At 46.0% G+C, this 15337-nt stretch overlaps 1 protein-coding gene across 2 annotated transcripts in view; it reads left to right on the top strand.

Annotated features, from left to right (window-relative positions):
• The window catches only part of EXOG (exo/endonuclease G), a 39825-nt gene extending 28972 nt beyond the window's left edge, over positions 1-10853 (top strand). Inside the window, exons 9-11 of one of the 2 annotated variants that reach the window (XM_029242218.1) lie at positions 1391-3599; positions 6463-8165; positions 10092-10853. The gene's annotated coding sequence lies outside the window, so the exon portion shown is untranslated. Of the gene's footprint in view, positions 1-1390; positions 3600-6462; positions 8925-10091 lie in introns of those variants that run through there. The other variant, XM_029242217.1, reaches the window with a different exon arrangement.
• Positions 10854-15337: the final 4484 nt, after the last annotated feature.

Raw genomic sequence — 15337 nt, forward strand, 5'->3', positions numbered from 1 at the left:
TTTTTTTTTTTTTTTTTTTGTGGTACTTGGGCCTCTCACTGCTGTGGCCTCTCCCATTGTGGAGCACAGGCTCTGGACGTGCAGGCTCAGCGGCCATGGCTCACGGGCCCAGCCGCTCCGCTGCATGTGGGATCTTCCCAAACCAGGGTGCGAACCCGTGTCCCCTGCATCGGCAGGCGGACTCCCAACCACTGCGCCACCAGGGAAGCCCGAGCAACTGGAACTCTCACTGCTGGTGGGAATGAATGATGAACAACCACTTTGGAAAACATTTGACAACTTCTATAGAGTTAAACATATACTAATCAGATGAAACGGATTAGTTGTCCCCTGAAACTAAATTTCTAGGCATTTACCCAAGAGATAAAAACATATGATCACACAAACACAAGTACACAATGTTGATAGCGGCAGCTTTATTCCTGATGGCAAAAAACTGTAAACAACCCAAATGTCCAGTCCATCAACTATTGAATGCGAAACCAACCATGGTACATCCATTTAATGGAGTACCTCTCAGCAATGAAAAGGAACAAACCGACACAGGCAGCAACACGGATGAGGTTCAAATGCATTATGCTAAGTGACAGCAGCCAGACACAAAGGCTATGTGCAGTATGATTCCATTCAAATGAATGCTCCAGAAAAAAGAACTACAGGAGCAGAAAACACCTCAGTGGTTTCCAGGGACTGGGGCTGGGTAAGGGGTTGAATGCGAAGGAGCATGAGGACGTGATGGAAATATTTGATATCTTGATTTTGGTGGTGGTTATTACTGCTTATACATTTGTCAAAACTCACCACACTGCGCATTTAAAAAGAGTGAATTTTGGGACTTCCCTCGTGGTCCAGTGGCTAAGACCCCAAGCTCCCAATGTAAGGGGGCCAGATTTGATCCCTGGTCAGGGAACTAGATCCCACATGCTGCAGCTAAGACCCAGCGCAGCAAAAATAAATAAATATTAAAAAAAGAAAGAAGGGTTAAGATCTTAAAAATAAAAAGGATGAATTTGTTACGTGTAAATTATACCCCACAGAATGTGATCTAAGTATAGAAACAGTGGGCTGGAGAGGATAGAAAGTACGATGGTCATTGTTGCCTCATTGCGAAAGTGACATCCGAGGAAAGAGGGGCGCCATGCACTCTCTGGGAGAAGACTGTGACAGAGTGGGAACAGCCACTGCTGAAGCCCTCAGGTGAGGCGTGCACGGCCTGGGCAGGAGCCAGCAAGGAGCTGGTGTGGCTGAAGTGGAGCAAGAGCTGGGGTTGTAGACGGGCTCAGACAGGCCCTGGGGAGCGGGGTGCATTGGGGGGCTGCAGAGGGCTCAGGCTGTTCTCTGAGTGTGATGGGGGCCACTCGGGGGTTCTGTGCAACTTGCCTTTTAATAGACACCACTGGCTGCTGTGTTGAGAAAGGTCTGGGCCAAGGACCAACCAGGAGGCCTTTGTAAGAATCCAGGTAAGAGGCGTTGGTGGCTCAGACCAGCATGGCGACGGTGGTGTTGAGGAGTGGTCTGACTTGGGATATATTCTGAAGGCAGAGCCGGCAGGATTTCCTGCTGGATTGGATGTGGGGTGTGTGAGAGAGAGGAGGTAGGGATGATGCCAGGGTTTTTGGCCTGAGCAGCTGGAGCTCCAGCTGAAAACCCCATGGGGGCTGCTGACCGGTGTTACCTGTCCCCTGGGGCCTGTGGCTGAAGTCAAGACGGACATGGGAGGGCTCGGCCCTGCTCCTGGCTCTGGGGCTCAGGGGATGGGCTGCCTGTACTGGTTATTCCATTACCCTTTATTTATTGGCCTTATTGGCTTTTGTCATTTCCTCGTTGTCTCCTGTCTGGAGAGAAGACTATAAATGTGATGGATTGATACAGGATACAGGAGGCCCAATTATCTCTGTCGAGCCAGCCTCTCCTCTTGGTCAAGCCCTCCCCGTTCTCCATCTTTGCAGCATCTCCCATTGCCTTGCAGGCAGAAGCAGCCTGGTCCCTGGCTGTCCAGGAAGAGGGAGTGCAGCCCAAGAGGGTGAGTGGCAGACAGACGGTCCCCAGGAGACACGGCTCCAAGAGCAAATACAGGAGGCAAGCTCAGCCCCACAGAGGCCGGGCCGGAGGACAGTGGGGTGGGAGGGCAGGATGTACCGCCGCCGGTCAGCCCACATCCGGGGAGGGGGGCTCTGCTTCGACTTGCACGCCTTTCTGGAATCCGAGCTGGTGCCTCCCTCCACGAACGCTGGGGCGATGGGGCTTTTCTCTCCGGCAGCAGGTGCCTGGCAGCTGCCCGTGGATGCCAGCCCCGTGAACTGGCCTGGGAGGAAGTGCCTGTCGGAGTGGTGATTGTACGTGCTGGGCTTGGGCTTGGGCTTGGCCCTGGCCCGTCCCCTGCCCTTCAGGCTGACTTGGGACGCCCACAGGAGAGCGGCGCCATGGGTGGGGGCCCCCGGGGTCCCTCTGGGATCCCCCACAGGATCCCCTGAGACAGAGCTTGGCAGCTGCCGGGCTTTGAGTGTCATTTCTGAACCAAATCCCTCGGCCCCCACCTCAGGCCTGTCTGCCTGCCTCTGTCCCTGGGAATGTCCTGAGGCCCCTGGTCCAGGGTGGTTGGGACAGGAAGCCTGAGGTTCCTTCTTAGGATTTCAGGCATCTCCCTATGGTCACGCCCCGCTCGCTCCCCAACACCGACCCTGGTTGCTGTGCCTTGAGTGTGCATGTGTGTGAATCCGCACCTGCCTCTCCATGTAGGCGAGGATCTCATGTAGGTGGCGTCCTTCCAGAAGAACAGTGTGGAAGGTGGGGCTGTGGGTGAGAATAGGAGCCAGGGACCTAAGAGGACAGAAGGGCAGGAAAGACTCAAATGGAGGAGAGGATCCAGGTGAACCCAGTGGACGGTGAACGGCTGGGTTGAGGGGCTGCTCTCTGTGCCAGGCATGGGGCGGGGGCCAGAGAGTGTGGTGCGAGCGGGCCGGCCTGGCCTTCCCCAGCCCTCAGGCAGCGCACAGGACGGTGAGCTGGAGGGGTGTGCAGGAGACACAGTCCTGCAGCTTCCCCAGCCCATCCGCGGTGGCCTTTGGCACCTCCTAGCTCTCGGCCGCTGCCCGCTCTGTCTCCGCCTGTAGGAGTGAGTGCCTGTGCTGTCTCCCTGCCCCTCCCAGCCTCCCAGCACTGAGTCTCGTGGCCGTCAAGGCTGAGGCGGAAGAGTGGCTGGCACGGGGCAGGGAGCAGCCTGGCCCCAGGGTGAGAGCTGACGTCTGTCCGGGAGCATCTCTCTCCCTGCCAAGGGCTGAGATCCTGGGCTGCATGCCTGCCTTCTGACACAGGAGCCGGCATCCGCCCCTCATGGAACCTGGACCCCAGCCTCACCCCAGTGGCCGGGTGACAGCTGTGGCGGTGTGGTGACCGCAAGGCCCACTCTTGCCTCCCTCCAGATGCGCCTGACACCTCCCAGGCCACTTCAGGCGGCTACAGAGACCCACACAAGGGGCCCCACGCCCAGAATCCAAGTTTTGGCTTCAAGAACAGTGAGGAGCTCCTGCACTGGCCCATTCCAAGCAGTAGTGACCTGGAGCATGTCAGAGGGGAGGCCTGGCCCTTTACTGCTTATGGTGAGTGACCCAGCCTCCCCCATCCTCCACGGGCTCCACAAAGGGTTACTGAGCCACTGCCGCGTGCCAGCCGCTGAGCGAGGGACCGGCTGCGGTGCTGAGTAAAGCGCACTTAAACCCTGTCCTCATGGTTTTGTTTTGCTTTTAATTCTTACTTTACGTGGGAGCAGTGTATAGTTGATTAACAATGTTCTGTTAGTTTCAGGTATACAGCAAAGTGATTTGGTTATACATACACCTGTACCTATTCTTTTTCAAATTCTTTTTCCTTTAAGGTTATTACAGAGTACTGAGCAGAATTCCTGTGTTATACAGTAGTTCCTGGTTGATTATCTGTTTTATATACATTAGGGTGTATATGGTAATCCCAGCCTCCTTGTTTATCCCTTTCTCCACCTTTCCCCTTTGGTAACCATAAGTTTATTTTCGAAGTCTGTTTGTTTTGTAAATTAGTTCATTTATATCATTTTTTAAAGATTCCACATATAAGTGATATCACGTGATATTTGTCTTTTTCTGACTTACTTCACTTAGTATGATTATCTCTAGGTCCATCCATCTTGCTGCAAATGGCATTATTTCATTCTTTTTTATGGCTCAGTAATATTCTGTTGTCTCTGTGTACCACATCTTCTTTATCCATTCATTGGTAGATGGTCATTTAGGTTGCTTCCATGTCTTAGCTATTGTAAATAGCTACAGTGAACATTGGGGTGCATGTATCTTTTTTTTCTGTTTTTTTTTGGGGGGGGGCATGCCAGGCGGCATGCGGGATCCTAGTTCCCTGACCAGGGATCAGACCCATGCTGCCTGCTGTGGAAGCGCAGAGTCTCACCCACTGGACTGCCAGGGAAGTCCCTGTATCTTTTCGAATTATGGTTTTCTCTGGATATATGCCTAGGAGTGGAATTGCTGGATCATATGGCAACTCTATTTTTAGCTTTTGAGGAATCTCCATACTGTTCTCCATTGGCTGAACAAATTTACATTCCCGCCAACAGCGTAGGAGGGTTCCCTTTTCTCCACATCCTTTCTAGCATTTATTGTTTGTAGACTTTTTGATGATGGCCACTCTGATGCAAGGTGATACCTCATAGCTTTGACTTGCATTTGTATAATAATTAGGGATGTCGATTGTCTTGTCATGTGCTTTTTTTTTAAAGAGTGTGAGTGAAAGTTACCTCTTGAAATTGGCTCCGTGACAGTCTTCTTTTTGGATTACCTCCCCCAGGACATTTCTGGAGGGCAGGTGTCATTTACAGTCCCACAGGCCTTGTTAATATGAAGTGCCCATGAGAAACAGTTTTAAAGTTGTTGTTACGGGAAACGGCCCCAAGGCGGCAGGATTTCTTCATGCCCAGCTTGGATGCTCAGGCAACCAAAGCCTTGGAAAGTCAAAAGTTGTGTTTGGGGATTGTAAATTACAGTGGAATGTGCCAGAAGAAATACCCAAGGGGGTTGTGTCTCATTACTTCCTCCCCCTTACCTTTCAACCTCCGGGTAAAATCCCAACCCCTGCAAAACCGCTTTGCTGAGTGTGCTGTTGTCTGGAGGCAGGGTGACTCTAAGCAAGGAGGCTGGAGGTGGGAAGCCCACCACCAGAACACGTGGAGACCAGGTGACTTTTCAAAGCTCTTACAGCCCTGAGGGTCCACCATTCTTTGGTTGCACTAGGCTTTGTTTAGCTGTAGGAGGACCCGTGGTCCCATGCAGAGGGGACCAGACACTACAGGTCCAAGGGGGGCTAATTTGCTGGTACATCCTCCCCAGCTCCCTCAGCCCCAGGACAGTCCAGCCATGAGAGCAAAGCCGGCTCAGGGTCCATTGATGTGACACCAGCCCAGGTCACCGAGGCCAGAGAGGAATATAGTAGGCATTTCTTTTTTCTTTTTTTTAATTTAATTTTTACTTTATATTGGACTACAGTTGATTTACAATGTTGTGTTTGTTTTAGGTATTCAACAACTTGATTCAGTTATACATAGACGTATATCTATTCTTTTTTGGATTATTTTCCCATATAGGTTATTACAGAGTTGAGTTCCCTGTGCTATACTGTAGGTCCTTGTTATTTTATATTTATTGGGGTGTATATGCTAATCCCAACCTCCTCATTTATCCCTTTCCCCACCTTTCCCTTGTAACCGTAAGTTTGTTTTCTAAGTCTGTGAGCCTGTTTCTGTTTTGTAAATAAGTTCATTTGTATCGACTTTTGGATTCCACCTCTAAGTGACATCATGTGATGTTTGTCTTTCCCTGTGTGACTTACTTCAGTTAGTATGATCATCTCTAGGTCCATCCGTGTTGCTGCAAATGGTATTCTTTCATTCTTTTTAATGGCTGAGTAATGTTCCATTGTCTGTATGTACCACATCTTATTCATTCATCTGTCCATGGACAGTTTGGTTGCTAGTGTTTTGGCTATTGTAAAGAGTGCTGCAATGAGCATTGTGGTGCGTGGGTCTTTTTGAATTATGGTTTTCTCCGGATATTCGCCCAGCACTGGGATTGCCGGATCATCCGGTAGCTCTATTTTTAGTTTTTAAAGAAACTTCCATACTGTACTCCACAGGGGCTGTTACCAGTTTCCACTCCCACCAGCAGCTTAGGAGGGTTCCCTTTTCTCCACACCCTCTCCAACTGCTGTTGTTTGTAGACTTTTTGATGATGGCCATTCTGACTGGTGAAAGGTGATACCTCTTTGTAGCTTTGATTTCCATTGCTCTAATAATAGTGATGTTGAGAATCTTTTTTTTTTTTAAACAGTATGTTCCTGGGTTGTAAATTAGAGTGGAATGTGCCAGAACAAACACCTGAAGGGTTGTGTCTCATTACTTCATCCCCCTTACCCTTTCACCCCTAGGGCAAATCCCAACCCTGGAAAACCACTTTGCTGAAGGTGCTATTGTCCAGAGGTGGGGCAACCCTAAGGAAGAAGGATGGAGGTGGGAACCTTCCCAGCAGATGTGGAGACCAGGTGGCTTTTCAAAGCTCTTCCGGCCCTGAGAGTCCACCACCCTTTGGGTGCACTGGGCTTGTTTTAGCTGTAGGAGGGCCCGCCTGGATCTAGAGATTGTGGTCCTGTGCAGAGGGCACCAGGCACTACAGGTCCAAGGGGGGCTTCATTTGCTGGCAGATCCTCCCCAGCTCCCTCAGCCCCATGACAGTCCAGCCTTGGGACCCAAGCCTGCTCAGGCTCCAGGAATGTGACACTAGCCCAGGTCACTGAGGCCTGAGGGGGGCATGGTAGGCATTTCTTTTTTTTTTTTTTAATTTTTGTTTTCTATTGGAGTACAGTTGATTTACAATGTTGTGTGTTTTTAGGTGTTTGGCAACTTGATTCAGTTATACATAGACATATATCTGTTCTTTTTCAGATTCCTTTCCCATATAGGTTATTAAAGAGTGTTGAGTAGAGTTCCCTGTGCTATACAGAATCTCCTTGTTGATTATCATCTATTTTATATATATTGGGGTATATATGCTAGTCCCAACCTCCTCATTTATCCCTTCTGCCACCTTTCCCCTTTGGTAACCATAAATTTGTTTTGAGTCTGTTTCTGTTTTGTAAATTAGATCACTTGTATCAATTTGTAGATTCCACATCCAGTGATATCATATTACATTTGTCTTTGTCTGACTTACTTCAGTTAGTATTGAAACCGTGTATAAGCCCCTGTGTCCTTGTCTTTTGTGATAAAATGCTGACTCAAGAGTTAATGATTGGGAAATGTGAAGATAGAGAAACAAAGAATAGCTGTTGGGCTGAGGAACCGGTAACAATTTAGACTATAATTCTGCCACATAGCAGAATCATGAAACCCACAGTTCCCTGAAAGATATAAAGGCCTGACACACATTCCTGAGTTGTTTTTACAGAAAGCAGACCCTCTCCAGATGAAAACTGCTGACCACAAAAACATAGACCCTAGACTGGTTGAAACCAGAAGGTTGATGAAGCTTGAAACTTCGCCTTGATGCCAACCAATCCGAGAATTGTCTGCGAGCTAATCACCCCCTCCACGTTGGGTCACACAGTCTTGAGGGCATTAGCCTGCTGTGGCCCCCTTTGCCTGGCAAAGCAGTAAAAGCTATTCTTTTCTGCTTCACCCAAAACTCTGTCTCTGCATTTCTATTTGGCACCGGTGAACAGAGGCCGAGTTTTGGCAATAGAATTCTGGGGGCTCATCCAGGATCGACCTGTGTGCAGGTGGCCTTGAGGCGCCCCTGTGTTTGGTCGGATGCTCTGAGGTTTCTCTCCACACCAGCCTTCTTCGAGAGAGCGGAGGGTTGGAGGACTCCTCTGGAGGCCGGATCACCAGGGATCCCCTGCCGTAGGGCTGTGCCCTGATCATACCCGGCCTGCCATCTCGGTAGTTGGAGCTCCGAGGCGGGGATGGAAGACAGGAGAGAAGCTGTCCTAGCAGCTGCCAAGGCCACCTTTGCCTTGAGGACATCCCCCTCTCCTTCTGCCCACACGGGTCCGGACTTCCTGCTCTGAGAAGATATTTTGGGGAAGGAGCAAGGTAGAGTTTGGGACGTCGCAGCACCTCTGCCAGCACTTCGGTAAGCCCCCTGGCGTGCACTCCAAGGACCCTCAACCTTGTCCGTTTGGGGAACCTTCTGTTGCCGTTTGGGAATTTTTTATTTTATCTTTTTGGGGGGGGTGGATTTTTTAGATCCAGTTTGTAAGGAGCAGCTTAGACTAAGGCCATGGGCTTAGTGGGACTTGGCAACCAATTTGAGCCTTGGGCTGTTTGGGATTTTTTTTGTTTGTGGCTTCTGTTTGCCAGACAAGGATTTGGTTTGCCTTTGGTTTTGCTGGCAAGTGTTTAATTTGACTCAACGTGGGAAGTGCTTCTTCTTTGATTCCATCTGACAGCCCACTAGGGAAAATTTTGGCAGCCTGGTCAACCTATAATTATAACCCTATAAATAGGGAAAAAATTTAACACCATGTGGTCACAATATTCTGTAGACTCCAGAGAAAACTGGTTGAGATGAAACTCTTTTGAAATTCCAAAACTGGTCCATTTTGCATGTGCAGTTAGAGAAACCTGGCTTGATAAAATACTTTTGTTCAGAACACTGACCTTGAGAGGACAAAACTATTCTTAGGAGAAAACTTGAAGTTAACTCTTATCATGTCCTTGAAGTACAAACACAGCCCACTGTGCCTGGGACTTCAGTCTTAGGTTAATTAGTAGAGCCTCAAGCCAAGGAGGGGAAGGAAAGGAGGGAAGAAAAAGAAGCCTTTAAAATCAAATGTGTAAATTTGTTCTGTTATTCATAAACTGATAAGTTTAATTACAGTGCCTGATTCATGAAATATAAAAAGATGAAACAATGAGATCTCCATCCATCTGTATGTATGTCTTAGTATGTGTCTCTGACTTTGGATAATATTGCTGAGGTTAATTTGTAAATAAGCTCTATTTAATTGGCTTAAAGAAAAGTAAGTGCTTACAAATGAGATCTAAATTTACCTACTTTTGTCTTCTTGCAAGAGGGAAACTAAAGATGTTTGCATTTATTAGACACATGTCTTGTGCCACTTTGAGAAAAGAAATTGTGCTTTGGGAAAATGCATGTTTTTTGAGATTATAGAATATGTTCCTAAGTCTGCTAATCAGAGAATGCCAATATGACAGACAATTCAGTTGCTTTCTTGGTTCTCACTAGAGATTAAGGGTTGTTGTTTTTTTAATTAATTTTTTTGGGGGGCTGCTTTGGGTCTTCGTTGCTGCACGCAGGCTTTCTCTGGTTGCGGCGAGTGGGGGCTACTCCTCGTTGTGGTGCGCGGGCTTCTCATTGCAGTGGCTTCTCTTGTTGCAGAGCACAGGCTCTGGGTGCCCAGGCTTCAGTAGTTGTGGCTCGCAGCCTCTAGAGCACAGGCTCAGTAGTTGTGGTGCACAGGTTTAGTTGTTCTGCAGCATGTGGGATCTTCCCGGACCAGGGCCCGAACCTGTGTCCCCTGCATTGGCAGGTGGATTCTTAACCACTGTGCCACCAGGAAAGTGCAAGGGTTTTTTTAAGGGTTAAAAATTATAACATGTAATTAAGGCTAATAAAATGATAAGGGAAACATTTCAGTGTGTAAAGCAAGTAGGAGATGTATTGCCAGTGAGAGAAGGTATAAAGATTGCAGATGCTTTTGTTGAGGAAAAAAATGATGATAATAATTTTGTCCTACAGTTGGTTGTTTCTGGATGGAAAAAAATAAGGGACAAATTAATATGAATCCAGAAATTGATTAAAGGGTTGTGAGAAAGGTACTTTGAGAAAAGAATTTTCTATGTTGTTAACATTGGTCTCCTCATTGTCAGATTTCTGCTGTCCTGCCCCTATAGCATAGAAAAGGTCTACTTCTAAGTCAGGGAATTTAAAAATGAATAAACAATAGCTGTAAATTTTTAAAAATCAGGGCTATGGGAAATCCAAGATGCCCTCTTGGCTTTTCCCGGCTCCCTGACAAACCTCATTTTCTTTTAGATGGGTTAGAGATTTCTCTGGCTGCAGGGAATGGCTCACAATGAAAAGGAAAAGGTTAGAAAATGTGTTTCCCACTTGGAGTATAGTGTCTACCATCTCCAGTGATCAAGACACCCACTTCACTGGCTAAATCATACAAGACTTAATGTCACAAATTTCTTGAAATTATCACTCTATCATCCTCAATCATCAAGCAAGGTCAACAAAACTAATGGAAAAACTGGACTCAAACAGAACGAAATAAATTATAGGGGATTAAATGAACTGCTAAATATGATTATCGTTTTTATGAATTGTCTGACATACTGCTGGCTTCTAATCCTTGGCCCTTTTCTTCAAGCTACTTATGATTTACAACAATTCGGTAATTTACACCTGTAGGTAAAATTATTTTTTTCTCTCTGCCTGGTTCCTCCAGAAAATGGAGACTCTTGGGTTCTGAGCAGCCTTATCAGGTGAATGGAAAACACTACCTCTTGGCATGTGCAGGAATCTAGATACTCTTGAGACCTGGAAAAGAGACAAATTTACCCAATCTATAGATATCACAGGCAGAATCTGCAGGCAAGCCTGGCCTTGAGAGGCCTTTTAAAAGTTTGCTCTGAAAGGGCTTCCGGGAAGATGGCGGAAGAGTAAGATGTGGAGATCACCTTCCTCCCCACAGATACACCAGAAATACATCTACACGTGGAACAACTCCTATAGAACACCTACTGAACGCTGGCAGAAGACCTCTGACCTCCCAAAAGGCAAGAAACTCCCCATGTACCTGGGTAGGGCAAAAAACTAAACAGAGACAAAATAATAGGGACAGGACCTGCACCGGTGGGAGGGAGCTGTGAAGGAGGAAAGGTTTCCACACACTAGGAAGCCCCTTCGCAGGTGGAGACTGCGGGTGGCGGAGGAGAGCACAGCAACAGGGGTGCGGAGGGCAAAGCAGGGAGATTCCCGCACAGAGGATCGGTGCCGACTGACACTCACCAGCCCGAGAGGCTTGTCTGCTCACCCACCAGGGTGGGTGGGGGCTGGGAGCTGAGGCTCAGGCTTCCATAGGAGCACAGGGAGAGGACTGGGGTTAGCAGCGTGAACACAGCCTGCAGGTGGTTAGTGCACCACGGCTAGCCAGGAGGGAGTCTGGGGAAAAGTCTGGACCTGTTTTCTGGACCTGCCTTAGAGGCAAGAGACTTTTTCTTCCCTCTTTGTTTCCTGGTGCTTGAGGAGAGGGGATTAAGAGCACTGCTTAAAGGAGCTCCAGAGACGGGCGCGAGCCGCAGCTAAAAGTGCGGACCCCAGAGACAGGCATGAGATGCTAAGGCTGCTGCTGCTGCCACCAAGAAGCCTGTGTGCGAGCACAGGTCACTATCCACACCTACCTTCCGGGGAGCCTGTGCAGCCCGCCACTGCCAGGGTCCCGGGATCCAGGGACAACTTCCCCGGGAGAACGCACGGCATGCCTCAGGCTGGTGCAACATCACATCGGGCTCTGCTGCCGCAGGCTCGCCCTGCATCTGTACCCCTCCCTTCCCCTGGCCTGAGTGAGCCAGAGCCCCCGAATCAGCGGCTCCTTTAACCCCGTCCTGTCTGAGCGAAGCACAGACGCCCTCCGGTGACCTACACGCAGAGGCGGGGCCAAATCCAAAGCTGAGCCCCAGGAGCAGTGAGAACAAAGAAGAGAAAGGGAAATCTCTCCCAGAAGCCTCAGAAGCAGCGGATTAAACTTCCACAATCAACTTGATGTACCCTGCATCTGTGGAATACATGAATAGACAACGAATCATCCCAAATTGAGGAGGTGAACTTTGACAGCAAGATTTATGATTTTTTCCCCTTTTCCTCTTTTTGTGAGTGTGTATGTGTATGCTTCTGTGTGAGATTATGTCTGTATAGCTTTGCTTCTACTATTTGTCTTAGGGTTCTATCTGGTTCTTTTTGTTTTTTTTTTAAAATATTTTTCTTAATAATTATATTTTATTTTAAAAACTATTTTATTTTATTTTACTTCTTTCTTTTTTTCCTTCCTTCCCTCCTTCCTCCCTCCTTCCTTCCTTTCTTTCTACTTTTTCTCCCTTTTATTCTGAGCCATGTGGATGAAAGGCTCTTGGTGCTGCAGGAGTCAGTGCTGTGCCTCTGAGGTGGGAGAGCCAACTTCAGGACACTGGTCCACAGGAGACCTCCCAGCTCCACATAATATCAAATGGCGAAAATCTCCCAGAGATCTCCATCTCAACACCAGCAGCCAGCTTCACTCAATGACCAGCAAGCTACAGTGCTGGACACCCTATGCCAAACAACTACCAAGACAGGAACACAACCCCACCCATTAGCAGAGAGGCAGCCTAAAATGATAAAAAGTCCACAGACACCCCAAAACACACCACCAGACGTGGACCTGTCCACCAGAAAGACAAGATCCAGCCTCATCCACTAGAACACAGGCACTACTCCCCTCCACCAGGAAGCCTACACAACCCACTGAACCAACCTTAGCCACTGGGGACAGACACCAAAAACAATGGGAACTATGAACCTGCAGCCTGTGAAAAGGAGACCCCAAACACAGTAAGATAAGCAAAATGAGAAGACAGAAAAACATACAGCAGTTGAATGAACAAGATAAAAACCCACCAGACCTAACAAATGAAGAGGAAATAGTCTACCTGAAAAAGAATTCAGAATAATATTAGTAAAGATGATCCAAAATCTTGGAAATAGAATAGACAAAATGCAAAAAACATTTAACAAGGACCCAGAAGAACTAAAGATGAAACGAGCAACAATGAACAACACAATAAATGAAATTAAAAATACTCTAGATGGGATCAATAGCAGAATAACTGAGGCAGAAGAACGGATAAGTGACCTGGAAGATAAAATAATGGAAATAACTACTGCAGAGCAGAATAAAGAAAAAAGAATGAAAAGAACTGAGGACAGTCTCAGAGACCTCTGGGACAACATTAAATGCACCAACATTTGAATTATAGGGGTTCCAGAAGAAGAAGAGAAAAAGAAAGGGATTGAGAAAATATTTGAAGAGATTATAGTTGCAAACTTCCCTAATATGGGAAATAGTTAATCAAGTCCAGGAAGCACAGAGAGTCCCATACAGGATAAATCCAAGGAGAAATATGCCAAGACACATATTAATCAAACTGTCAAAAATTAAATACAAAGAAAACATATTAAATGCAGCAAGGGAAAAACAACAAATAACACACAAGGGAATCCCCATAAGGTTAACAACTGATCTTTCAGCAGAAACTCTGCAAGCCAGAAGGGACTGGCAGGACATATTTAAAGTGATGGAGGAGAGAAACCTGCAACCAAGATTACTCTACCCAGCAAGGATTTCATTCAGATTTGATGGAGAAATTAAAACCTTTACAGACAAGCCAAAGCTGAGAGAGTTCAGCACCACCAAACCAGCTTTACAACAAATGCTAAAGGAACTTCTCTAGGAAAGAAACACAAGAAAAGGAAAAGACCTACACTAACGAACCCAAAACAATTAAGAAAATGGGAATAGGAACATACATATTGATAATTACCTTAAATGTAAATGGACTAAATGCTCCCACCAAAAGACACAGATTGGCTGAATGGATACAAAAACAAGACCCATATATATCCTGTCTACGAGAGACCCACTTCAGACCTAGACACAGACTGAAAAGGGGATGGAAAAAGATATTCCATGCAAATGGAAACCAGAAGAAAGCTGGAGTAGCAATTCTCATATCAGACAAAATAGACTTTAAAATAAAGACTATTACAAGAGACAAAGAAGGACACTACATAATGATCAAGGGATCAATCCAAGAAGAAGATATAACAATTGTAAATATTTATGCACCCAACATAGGAGCACCTCAATACATAAGGCAAATACTAACAGCCATAAAAGGGGAAATCGACAGTAACACATTCATAGTAGGGGACTTTAACACCCCACTTGCACCAATGGACAGATCATCCAAAATGAAAATAAATAAGGAAACACAAGCTTTAAATGATACATTAAACAAGATGGACTTAATTGATATTTATAGGACATTCTATCCAAAAACAACAGAATACACATTTTTCTCAAGTGCTCATGGAACATTCTCCAGGAGAGATCATATCTTGGGTCAGAAATCAAGCCTTGGTAAATTTAAGAAAATTGAAATTGTTATCAATTATCTTTTCCAACCACAACATTATGAGACTAGATATTACAGGAAAAGATCTGTAAAAAATACAAACACATGGAGGCTAAACAATACTTAATAACGAAGTGATCACTGAAGAAATCAAAGAAGAAATCAAAAAATACCTAGAAACAAATGACAATGGAGACACGACGACCCAAAAGCTAGGGGATGCAGGAAAAGCAGTTCTAAGAGGGAAGTTTATAGCAATACAATCCTACCTTAAGAAACAGGAAACATCTCGAATAAAGCAACCTAACCTTGCACCTTAAAGCAATTAGAGAAAGAAGAACAAAAAACCCCCAAAGTTAGCAGAAGGAAAGAAATCATAAAAATCAGATCAGAAATAAATGAAAAAGAAATGAAGGAAACAGTAGCAAAGATCAATAAAACTAAAAGCTGGTTCTTTGAGAAGATAAACAAAATTGATAAACCATTAGCCAGACTTATCAAGAAAAAAAAGGGAGAGGACTCAAATCAGTAGAATTAGAAATGAAACAGGAGAAGTAACAACTCACACTGCAGAAATACAAAAGATCATGAGAGATTAGTACAAGCAACTCTATGCCAATAAAATGGACAGCCTGGAAGAAATAGACAAATTCTTAGAAATGCACAACCTGCCAAGACTGAATCAGGAAGAAATAGAAAATATGAACAGACCAATCACAAGCACTGAAATTGAAACTGTGATTAAAAATCTTCCAACAAACAAAAGCCCAGGACCAGATGCCTTCACAGGCAAATTCTATCAAACATTTAGAGAAGAGCTAACACCTATCCTTCTCAAACTTTTCCAAAATATAGCAGAGGGAGGAAGACTCCCAAACTCATTCTACGAGGCCATCATCACCTTGATACCAAAACCAGACAAGGATGTCACAAAGAAAGAAAACTACAGGCCAATATCACTGATGAACATAGATGCAAAAATCCACAACAAAATACTAGCAAACAGAATCCAACAGCACATTAAACAGATCATGATCACCATGATCAAGTGGGGTTTATTCCAGGAATGCAAGGATTTTTCAATATACACAAATCAATCAACGT

Source organism: Monodon monoceros, unplaced genomic scaffold (assembly GCF_005190385.1).
Source record: "Monodon monoceros isolate NGI ecotype Baffin Bay Population unplaced genomic scaffold, NGI_Narwhal_1 Super_Scaffold_3, whole genome shotgun sequence".
In the NCBI taxonomy this organism is placed as follows: domain Eukaryota; kingdom Metazoa; phylum Chordata; class Mammalia; order Artiodactyla; family Monodontidae; genus Monodon; species Monodon monoceros.